This window comes from Ceratotherium simum, chromosome 33 (assembly GCF_057802395.1).
Source record: "Ceratotherium simum simum isolate JZ-2026a chromosome 33, ASM5780239v1, whole genome shotgun sequence".
In the NCBI taxonomy this organism is placed as follows: Eukaryota; Metazoa; Chordata; class Mammalia; order Perissodactyla; family Rhinocerotidae; genus Ceratotherium; species Ceratotherium simum.
Genome location: NC_141932.1, coordinates 11,247,879 through 11,258,003, shown reverse-complemented (window position 1 = coordinate 11,258,003; position 10,125 = coordinate 11,247,879).

Genomic DNA, 10,125 nt, shown 5'->3' with positions numbered 1-10,125 from the left:
AGGGAGCAGCACTGGGCAGTCCTCTCTCCCATGCATCTCACCTCCTGGTCCTCGAAACCCTGAAGGTGGGGCAGGAGGGGCCCCGGCAAGGAGGAGGGACAGTGCAGAACTGATGTCCCCCAACTTGGGCTCTGCAGAGGGATGGGAGAGTGGGGTACAGAGACAGAGTAAGGGATGGAGACCCAGAGAAGGAGACAGAGACCCAGAGGGGGGGAGACGGAGACCCAGAGAGAGGGACAGAGACCCAGAGAGAGGGGGACAGGGACCCAGAGAGAGGGGGCCAGAGACGAGAGGGAGGGGGACAGGGACCCAGAGAGAGGGGGACAGAGACACACAGAGAGCAGGAGAGACAGTGGTGAGATGGGGAAGGGTTCCAGGCAGCCCGAGGTGGGGCCCTGGATTTCGGGGACCCACTCTAACTTGGGGCGAGGCCTGCCAGCCTCAGTCCCTCCCCCAGCCTCTTAAACTCCCTAATAACTGCTATTTACCCTGGGCCATCCCGGACCTCCACGCAATGACTCAGGAGGCCGCCTCTCTGCACTCTCCCTCCCACCGTCCCTGTCTCCACACCTGGGGACTCCCACTGTGCATCCGAATCCACACTCCCACCTCTGCTGCATGCATTTCTGTGTCCTGTGAACTGGCTTTGCTGAGGGGCCTTGCTGCTTTGAGCTGAAAGCCTGGGCTCAGGCCCTGGTGAGCCAGAAGCGTGAGATGCATAAACCCCGTGTAAGGAGTTAATTCTCTGGGAACGTAGAGGTGGGGCTGCACAATGGAGCTGCTCTGTGGGGGATCAGTGCTGTATCTTGATGCTGTTGTGGTTACACGGATCTATGCACGGGATAAAATTACATAGAAACACACGTGCACACACGTGCCCACAGGCAAGTAGATGCACATGAACAACGGACACGGGATGAGAGCTGGAGTCTAGTTAACAGTGCGGTACCCTCCTCGGTTTTGTTCTGATGTTGAACTGCAGCCATCTAGGGTGTGATCACTGGGGGAAGCTGGGTGCTGGGCATTGGGACTCTCAGGACTATTATTTTGCAACTTCCAGTGAGTCTGTAATTATTTCAAAATAAAGAGTTAACAACAGGGGCCAGCCCCGTGGCCTAGTGGTTAAGTTCGGCATGCTCTGCTTCTGTGGCCTGGGTTCCATTCCTGGGCACGGACCGACACCACTCATTGGCAGCCATGCTGTGGCGGCGTCCCACATAAAAAATACAGGAAGATTGGCACAGATGTCAGCTCAGGGCAAATCTCCCTCAGCAAAAAATAAAAATAAATAAATAAATAAAATAAATAAATACATAAATTCAATATTGATTTAAAAATAAATAAATAGTTAACAACAAAACAGAATTTCCGGGTAGACACAAGCCCCCCTCCCCGATATGAGCAGAAAGCTTTGATTTGATGGACGTAGGGAGACCCTCAGCTGAGCTGGAGGGCCCCGGTAAACACGAATCTCCCTCTTCCTAGAAAGAACGCTCTGCTTAAGCGCAAGGCCTCTGTGAACTGAGGGAGCCTGAGAGAAAGGCTGGCGATGCAGACACAGATGAGGCTCAGTGAACCGCCTTATTGCTCTGCTCCCCATCCCAGCCCCTAAGCACCCCCCCCCACCAGTGTCCTTGCCAATTTACTCATGCCCTTCCCTCCAGGCTCTGAACTCTGAGCTACCTTGCTCACCAGTCCACCCACCTGCTTAGCACAGTGTTGTCTGCCACGACCTGGGTCCTCAATAAATATCTGATGAAGGAATGAACGAACGAACACATGCTCACAGTCCTTGCCTTCAAGGAACTCACGGTCTGGAAGGAAAGGCCAACGGGGCTGCAGGAAATTCGGTCCAGGGTGATGTGTGCTCTGACCAGGGATGTCGAAGGGCCTGATGGAGCCCTAGGAGTGGGAAAAGGGTTCCCGGAGGGCGGGCTGTCTAAGCTGGGGCCTGCTGTGGATGAGTAGGAGTTCACCAGGGGGATGAAGGGAGTGTGGGGGGTGGGGTGGGAGGGAGGTGAGCAGCTATGAGTAGATACCTTCTGGCAGGAGGATCTGACAGAGCTCAGAGTGCTACTGGGAGCAGTGGCCAGGAGAGGCATGGGTCCAAGGGTGATTCTGAACAGGGGAGAGAAGAGCTCTTAGGGTCCTCACTGGAGACCTAGGTCTGGACCTTAGGAGAGCTGTCTGGTTAGAAACAACAGTGGGGCATGACTGGTGCAGAAGACCCCGGAAGACAGAACGTGTGGAGCCCACCCAGAGAGATTGCATAGAGTGAGAAGACCAGGGGCATCTGCCCGGGACCCCAGGGAAGACCCCCAGCTTAGGGGGAAGGGGGCTGAGAAGGAACGATTGAAGAGCTAGGAGGAAAATCAGGAGAGAGTGGTGTTGGGAAGTTGAGATAACTTTTAAGGATGTTAGCTCAGGGCTAATCTTCCTCAGCAAAAAAAAAAAAAATTAAGGAGGAAGCAGCACAGATCAACATAGCTGGGTGGCCACTGGGAAAAATGACAGAGAGGTGACTGGAGATTTTGGAGAGAGAGATTTTGTGGGGAGTGGAAGGCGGGGAGGTGGGTGGAGAAGATCAAGGAATGGAGGAACCTGTGGGTGAAGAAAGACGACTCTTAGACGTGGGGGGAGGAGAAACGTGTGTGACCAGTGAGGGCTGGTCGTGAGAGAGGAAAAAACAAACACTGTAGCTGACATTTATTGAGGGCTTGGCACAGCCAAGCACACTGTTGTCTTCTTCTTTTTTATTTTGTTTTCATGTTCAAAACTTAAGTAAAAGTTAATTTGCTTTTTTATTGTCGTAAAATATACATAACAAAAACTTTACCGTTTTAACCATTTTTAAGTGTTCAGCTCAGTGGCATTAAGTCCACTCACATGGTTGTGCAACCATCCCCACCATCATCTCTAGAACATTTTCATCTTCCCAACCGGAACTCTGCACCCATTAAACACTAAGTCCCCGTTTCTCCCTCACCCTAGCCCCTGGCAACCACTGTTCTGTCTCCTGTCTCCATGAATTTGACTATTCTAGGTGCCTCGTATAGGTGGAATCACACAGAATTTGTCTTTTAGTGTCTGGCTTATTTCACTCAGCATAGTATCCTCAAGGTTTGCCCATGTTGTAACAGGTATCAGAATTCCCTTCCTTTTTAAGATGGAATTATACTCCATTGTATGGGTAGACCACATTTTGTTTATCCAGGTAACTTTTTTTTTTTGTGCTGAGGAGGATTGGCCCTGAGCTAACATCTGTTGCCAATCTTCCTCTTTTTGCTGGGGAAGATTAGCCCTGAGCTAATATCCATGTCCATCTTCCTCTATTTTGTACGTGGGACGCCGCCACAGCATGGCTTGATGAGCAGTGTGTTGGTCTGCACCCAGGATTTGAGCCTGTGAACCCCGGGCCACCGAAGTGGAGTGTGTGAACTTAACCACTACGCCACCAGGCTGGCCCCTGGGTAACTTCTTTATGTGGGTTATCTTCTTTCCTCCCTCCTTCCCTCCCCTCCTTCCTTCCTTTCTTTCTTTCTCCCCCTCCCTCCTCACTCTCTGTCCTTCCATTCAACAAATATTTATTGATACTTACTATGTATCTGTCATGGTTCTAAGCTCTGAGGATACAGCAACGAGCAAAAGAAACAGAAATCTCTCCCCTGGTGATGCTGACATTCTGGAAGGGGAGGCAATCAAGAAAAAGAAAGTTAAACAAAATAGAAAGTGATTAAAAAAATCATATGAAAAATTGAAATGAAAAAAATTTCAATTTTTATGAAAAATCATAATAAAGGGGCCGGCCCCGTGGCGTAGCGGTTAAGTGCGCGAGCTCCGCTGCTGGTGGCCCGGGTTCAGATCCCAGGTGTGCACCGACGCACCGCTTGTCAGGCTATGCTGTGGCGGCATCCCGCATAAAGTGGAGGAAGGTGGGCATGAATGTTAGCTCAGGGCCAGTCTTCCTCAGCAAAAAAAAAAAAAAACCTTAATGAAGCAGGCAGAGGGTAGGGTCAGGGAAGGCCTGACTGAAGTGACCTTTGAGCAAAGACCTGAAGGTGGTCAGGAGTGAGCCACGGGGATCTCTGGGGGAAGACTGTTCCAGACAGAGGAATCAGCATGTGCTAAGGCCCTGGGGTGGGAGGAGGTCTGGTGTGTGTGGGGACCGGTGAAGAAGCCAGTGTGGCTGAGGCAGAGTGAGAGATAGGGAGAACAGAAGAACATGAGAAGTGAGGTATGGGAAGTCTGGACTCTGTGGGATAGGTCCTTTCTTGTGCCCATTTTACAGACTGAGAAACTGAGGCTGAGAGAGGGGAAGTGGCTTGTCCAAGGTCATCCAGCTGGTACGTGCAGGAGGAAGCATACAAATTCCAGGACTTTCTGAGTCTCTGCTCCACCCGCTGAATCTTCTACTGTGGCTGGTGGTGATGGGAGAGTCAATCCCATTCGAGCACTGATTTGTGAGTCTAACACCGTTTTAAGGCATTTTTTGTAAATTAACTCACCGAACCCTTCCCTCGGTCCCGTGCAAAAGGCACTCACAATCCTCCACGTAGAGATAAGGAAGTGAAGTCGCCCGCCCAGGGTTACACAACACTGAGTGCTGGCGCCTGTGATGATAACCCAGGCAGAGGGCTCTCAACAACTCGTGGGTGCGAGATGAGCCAGAACAAAGGGGCGGATGGTGCAACTGAGGAATGTGACATTAGCCCCAGACAGGAGGAAAGACGCCTCTTCCATTGTCCCAGGAAGGAAGAAGGAAGGGTGGGTTAGGCTGTGGTGAGGTGTGGGTCGGGTGGCAGGAAGTGGAGGCAGGGCCGGTCCAGGGAGATGGGAGACCCAGGCCAGCCCTTCTCAAGGGGCACATGGGTGGCTGGGGTTGGGGAGGCTAAGGGGTGGGGTGTTGGTGATGAAGAATTTAAAGAGGCACCTCTGAGGCCGGCCCCGTGGCTTAGCGGTTAGGCGCTCGCGCTCTGCTGCTGGTGGCCCGGGTTCGGATCCCGGGCGCGCACTGACGCACGGCTTCTCCGGCCATGCTGAGGCCGCGTCCCACATGCAGCAACTAGAAGGATGTGCAACTATGACATACAACTATCTACTGGGGCTTTGGGGGAAAAAATAAATAAATACAATTATTAAAGAGGCACCTCTGAGCAGTTGGCTGGGTGATGGTGGGAGGGATGCTGCAACAGGGGAGCTGAGGATAACAAGGGTAAAGGGGCGGACTGCGGGGGCGAAGGGAGCTCAGACAGAAGGGGCTTGGTGGGGAGGCTGCATGAGGAGGGTCAGAGTGTCTTCGAGGTGTCAGAACAGGTAGGGCAGGGCCACCCACAGCTCTGGAGGCTGTGGTCAGGGAGTGGGATGCGGAATTTTGTGGTTTCAGAGGTGGAGCCCTTCTGGATGGAGATAGGGCCCAGGGTGTGACCATGGGAATGGGTGATGGGGGAAGTGGTCTCCGGCCACCTGGAGGCTGGGGGACTGGAAAACCAGGGGGTCCTTTCTAACCCAGGTTCCTGACTCCCTGTGTGAGCCAATGCTTGTCTGTTTCCACTTAAAATGCAAATCAGGCAGGTTGCCAAGGGCTTTACAAATATTATCACATTTAATCCTCATGCCAGCTGTATGAGGTTAGGGACTCGCGTTAGTATCACATTACAGGTGAGGAAGTCGGTCTCAGATTGAAGTCACTTGAGCAAGTGGCAGAGTCGGGATTGGAACCTGGGTCATCTGGCTGTTAAACATGACGCCACTCCATCTCCAAACCTGTTTCCGTGCCATCGAGGACGGGGAGCTCTCTGCTGGGTCCCCATCCCCTGGAACAGCCTCTCGTGAGAGATCGTGCAATGAATGTTTGCGGGATGAGCGAACGGACCCTCACTGTCTGTCTTTTGCTAGGTCCCCACCAGCTCTCGGTTGGCAATTTTTCTAGCACCCACTGTGTGCCTCGCTTAACTCTCCCATGGGCCCCACAGGGTGCCCACCATCACTCCCATTCTACAGATGAGGAAACAGAGAGAAATGAGGTCCATTGCTCAACGTGGGGTGGTGAGCCAGTGAGTGTTGGAGCTGGGATTCGAACCCTCTGCTCCTGACCTCATGTGTCTCTTTGAACTCTCTCTGGGCAATCTCCCAGACGTCTCTCAGTTGGTACCTGTATCTGCTACGTACGTGCCAGGCAGCCTCTATCTGTGCACCTGGGCGCCCTGGATGCTGGGTGATAGCCAACGAACATCTCTGGTCCACCACCCTCCATCTCTGTTATCTCCCACGTGTTTTGGCTTCAGCTCCACGGTCTGCTCCCGCTTTCCCTCTGATTCTTCCCCTGGATCGTAAATGACACCATCCTCTCCTCAGTTGCTCGGATTGAAAGCCGGGGGCGGTCCTTGATCCCTCCCTCGCCCCCACCTCCCACTTTGTCAATTCCTGTCACCTTACCTCCAAAATAGACGGTGAATTCGCTCACTTACTTCCTCTCGCACCCACCCTTGTGTAAGCCACGCTCATCTCTCACCTGGACAGGTGCCATAGTATCCAAGCTGGTCTTGTTGCTTCCACATTTGATCCCATCCCCCACCCCCTCCCCCCCACCCCACGGCAAATCCATTCTCCACTGGGCACACTGGGCAGGGCGGACAATGTGTTCTTTTTTTTTTTTTTTTAATTGCTGTAACATTGGTTTATAACATCAACGCGTTCTTAAAACATAAAACAGTATCATGTTAAAACCTGCTTAAAATCCATCTGTGATTTCCCACTGCAATTATAATAAAAGCTAAACGCCTCCAAGGCACTCTATGTCTGGCTGATGTCCATCTCTCCAACCTCCTCATTCCGTCATGCCCTGTGCCTCAGCCCCGCTGGACTTCTTTGAATTTCTTGATGTGCTAGGTGCCTTCCCACCTCAGGGCCTTTGTCTTTGCTGTTCCCTCTGCCTGGGACATGCTTCCTGCCACTCCTCCCATGATCACCGGCCCAAATCTAAGCTGGAAGGTCACCTGCTGGTCACGTTCTCTAGAGCAGACATTCCCTTCCAGAGCCCAGTCCAGTACCCGCCATGCGGCAGAGGCTCTATGAAAACTGAATGAGTGAGATGATCACAGAGCCTTCTCTCCAGTATCTGCTTCTCTCCAGAATCTCTGCCTGTCTCCAGAATCTCTGCCTGTCTGCAGAATCTCTGCCTCCTCCAGAATCTCTGCCTGTCTCCAGAATCTCTGTCTCCAGAATCTCTGCCTGTCTCTAGAATCTCTGCCTTCCTCCAGAATCTCTGCCTTCCTCCAGAATCTCTGCTTCCGTCCAGAACCTCTGCTTCTCTCCAGAATCTCTACCTCCCTCCAGAATCTCTGCCTCTCTCAGGAATCACTGATTCTTTCCAGAATCTCTGCACCCAATGCCTCTATCTCTTCAGACCTGACAGTAATCTCCAATTACCCAGCCCTCGGAGAGCAACACAGGCGGAAAGTGGGGAAGCCCATCTTTCTGAGATTAAGCTCCAAATCTTTGCAGGGAGGAATGCTTCTGATTCTGGGTGATGGTACCCCAGGGCATGGGGATTTCTGCCTCCTCAGCCCTGGTCCTTTCACAGACCCACATTCAATGGGAATAAAGGATCCCTTGTATGTAGGGGCTGCATTTACCAAGGCCACAGGCCTCAGCCAAAGCCCCACTCAGTGATCACTAGGGCCTCCTGCCTCAGCAACACCCCTGCCCCGCCCTTCGTGTTTACTGTCAGCCTGAGTGGCAAACATCTGCATTTCTGTTCAGTCTGCTTAGGAGAGGCTTCTCTTGTATTCACAGTCTTTGAGTCTGCATGGGAGCTCTTATGCTTACCAAACACAACCTAGAGTTTAGTAGGATTCCCAACCTTGGCCAGTGCTTCTTAAAGGGCCCTCCTATCTGCTCCCACCATCCCCACTCCCTGCCACTGCCTCAGTTTCAGCCTCTCCCTGGCCTCCTGACCTATAAGTTTCTCCCCTGCTGTGCTCCTGGACCAGGCCCCAGAGGCTCTCCCTGCGCCCCGGGCCAGCCCTGTCTGCTGTAAACCCTTCCTGGCCCCATCACCCCAGTGGAAAGTCCACCTGCTGGCACAGCAACATCCTGACCCTTCTCAGGGGGCTGGCTGCCCTCACCAGCTCCTCCCCAGCCGTCCAGCCGTCCAGCCGTCCTGCCCTGGGACCAGCCATTCTGCACAGGTTTCTTGCCTGCAGGGAGGCACGTGCCCTTTGCACGTGCTCTTCTCTCCTTCCCCTCCCAACCCTCTCCCCTGCTCATTCTTACCCATCTCCTGGGTCCTGGGTTAAACACTGCCTCCTTCAGAGAGCATTCCATGACGCCCCACCTCTGGGCTCCCCTGAGTCCTTGCTAAGCCCACTGCCTCATGGACCGCTCTGGGTCTGGACTAGCCAGAGTCGGTGTTCGCCTCCCCCACCGGACCGGGAGCCCGCTGAGGCCAGGACTGCGGCTGACTCAGCTCTTTCCCCTCGCCCGGTGCAGGGCCTGGCTCCTGGGAGGCGTCAGCAGATGTTTGCTCTGTGAATGAAGGGATGATCCTTATCGCTCCTCTGAGCAAATATCCCCGCAGCTCCCTTCTCAGAACCGGAGCCGCGCCTATCGCATCTGGTCTCCCTTACCTCTCTCCACTCACCCCCTCCGTCACTCCCCGGCCTCAGAGTTTGCACTTGCTGTTCCCTCTGCCAGCGACGCTGTTCCCACAGATCTGCAGGGCTGCCTGCCTCCCCTTGGAGGTCTTTGCTGACATGCCACCTTCTCCTCGAGGCCATTCCTCTGCACCCTACTTAAATGTGGGCGTGCTCCTCACCCCCTGGTTTATCGCCATCTGACATGCTATATATTCTACTTATTTTTCTTTTTTGGCCTCTCCCAGGAGGGCAGATTTTCGTTTCGTTCGCTGCTGTCACAAATTAAGCGCTCAATAAATATTTGTGGAATGAACAAATGATGGAACACACGGTCAAGGAAGGTTTCCAGTGTTCATTGGCGGCCTCAAGACTTCTGCCAGACTGTGTCTCTCGCCCCGGGAGGCTGGCTCAGAGCCGGGGGACCAGAGAGGAGGTGGCCCGAGAGAGGGGAGGTCCCCGTCTAGGCAGCGGAAGGAGACCTTGCTTTGCCGGCAATGGCCAAGCGATGCACAGGCGTGGGCACAGTGACCCCTGGTGGCCAGTGCTGAGAACAGCATTTTCCCCAGCTCCCTTGGGGGGCCCTCAGGTCACATGTGGCGACTGACTTTGAATGGAGATAGGCTGAAAGTATAAATACACACTGGATTTCGAAAACTTAGTACAAAAAAAAAAAAAAGGAATGTAAAATATCTCAAAGTTTTTTTTTGTGAGGAAGATCAGCCTTGAGCTAACATCCATGCTAATCCTCCTCTTTTTGCTGAGGAGGACCGGCTCTGAGCTAACATCTATTGCCAATCCTCCTCCTTTTTTTTTACCCCCCAAAGCCCCAGTAGATAGTTGTATGTCATAGTTGCACATCCTCCTAGTTGCTGTATGTGGGACGCAGTCTCAGCATGGCCGGAGAAGCGGTGTGTCAGTGCGCACCTGGGATCCGAACCCTGGCCGCCAGTAGTGGAGCGCACGCACTTAACCGCTAAGCCACAGGGCCGGCCCTCAAACTTTTTAAAAATATTGATTACATGTTCAAATCATTATATTTTGGATATAGTGGGTCAAATAAAATGTTACAGAAATTTCACCCTTTTTCCTCGTGGTTTAAAAAATATGGCTATTGGGCCTGCCCCATGGCTTAGTGGTTAAGTGTGCACGCTCCGCTACTGGCGGCCCAGGTTCGGAACTGGGCGCCCATGGACACACAGCTTCTCCGGCCATGCTGAGGCCACGTCCCACATACAGCAACTAGAAGGATGTGCAGCTATGACATACAACTATCTACTGGGGCTTTGGGGAAAAAAAAAGGAGGAGGATTGGCAATAGATGTTAGCTCAGAGCTGGTCTTCCTCAGCAAAAAAAAGAGGAGGATTAGCACGGATGTTAGCTCTGGGCTGATCTTCTTCACACACAAAATATATATATATGGCTATCAGAACATTTAAAATTACATACAGGGCTCACATTAGGTTTTCATTGGATAGTGTTGCTCTAAATC